The 3985-nt window shown below is 43.1% G+C and overlaps 1 non-coding gene across 1 annotated transcript; it reads right to left on the reverse strand.

Moving 5' to 3' along the window:
• Window positions 1-497: 497 nt before the first annotated feature.
• Window positions 498-616, reverse strand: LOC145413069 (5S ribosomal RNA). Its single transcript, XR_013899678.1, has one exon. It is a non-coding gene; the product is annotated as a 5S ribosomal RNA (ribosomal RNA).
• Window positions 617-3985: the final 3369 nt, after the last annotated feature.

Raw genomic sequence — 3985 nt, forward strand, 5'->3', positions numbered from 1 at the left:
AGTATCAAACAGGCAAACTAAATCGCTGAGGAGGAGGTGTAAAGAGATCCCCTGAGCCAAGGATAATACAGTCCTTTGTCTGACGCCGTTATTTCTCATTTTTTTTCACTCATAATTCCGAATCTTCCATGTATTTAGTCCATCTTCTTTATTCTTTTTAATATGTATCTTATAATTTTTTTCTTCAGCATTTTTGAAACTTTTAAAAATTGTATTATTTTCCCCCTCCATTCATGATTACGTTTTCTTTTGGTCTTTCCTCATATTTCAGCATCTTTTCCGCCATCACGGGCATTCATCACTGTGATATGTATTTCCACGCTTATAATCACTGGCCCTTTCCTCCTTTTACCTCAAACATTTTTATCAGTCTTCATTTTTTTTTTCATTCATTGCCAGACGCCATGTATCCCAGACGGGGTGGCCAATGGCTTAGAGTTAATTGTTTTACAGGGAGGGGCACTAATCCTCCACCAACCCCACTTGACACGTAGGGATGCCAACAGCATCTGGTGTTCCCAGGCGGTCACCCATCCAAGTACTAACCAGACCCAACGTTGCTTAACTTCGCTGATCGGACGGGAAGCGGTGTACTCAACGTGGTATGGCCTTTTTCTTATTTTGCTATTCTTAGGTCATCGGCCGATTTTCCCTCATTTTCTTCCTTCCTTAGGTTAATGTAGGCCTATTTAATGTTCTACACCGTAAATCGAATTCATTTATCATTTCTCTGAGTTTGTCATATTTTTGTTATTCCTGTTTCATCCACAAATTATTTCCTTACATTTTCCGCTTTCCTTTCATTTATCTATTTATTTACCTCTATGGTCAACAATTTCACTTCATAAAAAGTATACAAAATACATATAATTATACATACGGTATATCTGTTCTTTAAATTACAGTGTTTCTGTCTCATCGGCTAGTTTTCTTGCGTATACGGAGTTGCAACACAAAAGATGTATGGAAACTACTAGTGCTTACCTTCTCCTTTCTTTTTTTCTCTCTTGGAAAAACTATCAATATACTGGACCAACATCGTGTACTGTACGTTTACCCTTCCCAATAATGCCACTCTCCTGTCGTCCCCCATCGAACTTCTCCCTCTTTAATGCGTATCTCAGTCAAAGGCAGAAAGTGATCAACAAATATTACATCTTGCTGCTCAATATACATGAGATGCCTGCTCGTAAAACCGGCCACATACACCACCCAACCCCCTGCCGTCCAACCCTGTCGTTAATGTCGCGTGAAACAGGCACACAGTCAAACAACACCCTTATTTTTTCTTCCTAATTTTCTTATATAGTTTCTCTAAGTTCTTCTCGATGGCGTCCTTTCCCCCATCCCTTTCCACCGTCCCGTCGCCATCTCCCTTCCCCTCTCTCTCTGATCTTTCCCCTTCCCAATTACTACTATTATCCTCTTACTCCTTATTCCTCCGTTTCCCTCACAGATTACAAAGCATTCATCATCCAATTTTGGTTTTCCTTTCATCTGCGCAATGGCTATCACTCTTCCTCCTCCTCCTCCTCTTCCTCTTCTTGATTTCTCTGGATATAACTTCTTTTTTTATCTTTCTTCTTCTTCTCATTTTGTTCTTGTTCTTGCTTTTCTCTGCTGTTCCTCTTCTTCATCCTCCTCCATTTTCTCGTTCTTTTCCGCTTTTTCTCTTCCTCCATTGCTCTTTCTCTCTCTCTCTCTCTCTCTGCCTGTCTGTCTGCCTACCTACCTGTCTGTTCATCCGTCTGTCTGTCTGTCTGTCTCTGTCTGTCCGTCCGTCCGTCCCCCCCCCCTCTCTCTCTCTCTCTCTCTCTCTCTCTCAATCATGCTCTTTTACAAGCTTCCCTCTTCTTTTCCTCCTTTTTTTTCTCTTCCCACTTCTCAAGCCACTCTGTCATTTAGATGCGGAACCTTCTCTAGGAGCGGCCCAGTCAGTCAGTCAGTCACGCATTTGGTTTCTCGTACGCAGGGTGTTTCACTCTAGCGAAGCTCCATCAGGTATTTCACTTAAGCTGCCTAAGGATTTTCACACGCAAGATATTCCACTCAAGCAAACCCCATCTGGTGCTTCACCGTAGTTTCTTAATGATTTTCACTCGCCAGTTGTTTCACTCTAGCGAAGCCCCATTTGGTGCTTCAGTTTAACGAAGCCCCAATGATCCTGCATGTCACTAGAACTTGTGTACTTGGTGCTGGTGAGGGACGCCTTCAAGCGGTGGCACTGATATGACCGAGCGATGGAGCTGCCTGATTATACAAACATCTCTCAGTCCCCTCCCTATCCCCCAGAAGAAGGTTATTGGGCTGAAAAACGAGGGCTACTTCATCCTGCAGTCCACTGGGTTCACGTTTCAAATGAACCTGGGGCTACAACTACCACTACTACTACTACTACTACTACTACTGTACTTCATGTTTTTTTTTTTCAGTCATTCCTTTCTCCACATCCCGTTTTCTTTTTCCCTCAATTTCCTTTTGTTTCAAGTTTTATTTTTTTCCTTACCTTCTTTCTTTTCCGCCTCCGAGGTCACCGGTCGAGGTCAAGCGAGGTCACCACATGAGAGCTTGGCGTGCACGTGAGGTCATAACTTTAAATTAACCCCTTCAGTAAGATAACATCGTTTTTATTCATGCTACCTACTGAGGAAATCCTCCATCTTAGGGGAACCTTCGAAGAGTGAGGGAGCTAATGTCATCGAAGGTCTCGGTCTCTCTCTCTCTCTCTCTCTCTCTCTCTCTCACACACACACACACACACACACACACACACACACACACACACACACACACACACACACACACACATTCAAGTGTGAAGGTCAGCGTGGCGCTATGCTGGCTTCCAATGCCGTATCGAGAAAGTGATATGTTAGGTACGGTAATTAGTTAGCTCTGTCATTATGAGATTACACAGCAACTGCGAAAATCACTACCAAGAATTAAAAAAAACAAAAACAGCATTGAGAATAAACAACTCACTCATTCTATCCAGTCGTTGCATCACCACTGGTCTCGCAAATAATTTTCACTTGGAGTTATCACCAATCCATCAAATCTGTTTTTGAGGCAACGATTTAGCTTCGACTTCTAACACTGGATTTATGTCTAATTACTGGACATTTTTCCTCTCAACCAGCTTCCATAACTCCATTGTTGGTTCGTCAATAACAGCTCTGAAAATATAGTTCTTTTACACTCCGAAACTTGCATGAAAGTAAAATTTTCAAGTACTATGCACAAGGACTAATGTAGTTCATGATTACACTCCTTACAATAAATTACTACCCTTGATGAATGGAGTTATTTCGCATCCATTCAGTCAGACAGGTTGCATAAAATCGTGTGGCAGTAACAGGAACCAAATAAACATTCTCTGACTGACTGGCTTAAACCTACATTACGAAACAGCTGGGTCCGCCATCCCACAACCGCGACGTGTCCGGAACCTGTCGCAACCCACACCACAACACAACAAGACACACCGCCACCGCACCGCACCACACCGGAACACCGCATGGCCCGCACGTGAGGAAACGGCAGGTATGAGGAAGGCCACAGGAAGGGAGAGTGAGGGAAAGGGAAATATGGGAGGGAGACATGGAGGGGGAGAGGGAGGGAGGGAGGTAAGTTGACTCACAACAAGACAATTTAAGGTACCTAATTTTTTCTTAACGGCACAGCCACAATCAAGTGTGTTCTTATTATTCTGGGTTAGCGTTGGCACATTTTTATTAATCTTACCTTGCCAAACACGATACATCTTCAGACTGTATGTTCATTTACGCAGCCGTCACACTTAGCCGGTATACACGTAAACTGTGTGAAGGGCAAAGTGGGGGGGGGGGCAATGCTTCCCTATACAATTAACCGCGTGGGTGTTCATCGTTAATATAAATTTGGAAGAATAATGGCACACCTGTAGCTCTGACAAAATGGTCAGAGAAGTAGGGGACATAAATCTAAATTCCACACGTTGCCATCA

This window comes from Coenobita brevimanus, chromosome 94 (assembly GCF_032717465.1).
Source record: "Coenobita brevimanus isolate Jiangsu-jjx chromosome 94, ASM3271746v2, whole genome shotgun sequence".
Lineage (NCBI taxonomy): Eukaryota > Metazoa > Arthropoda > Malacostraca > Decapoda > Coenobitidae > Coenobita > Coenobita brevimanus.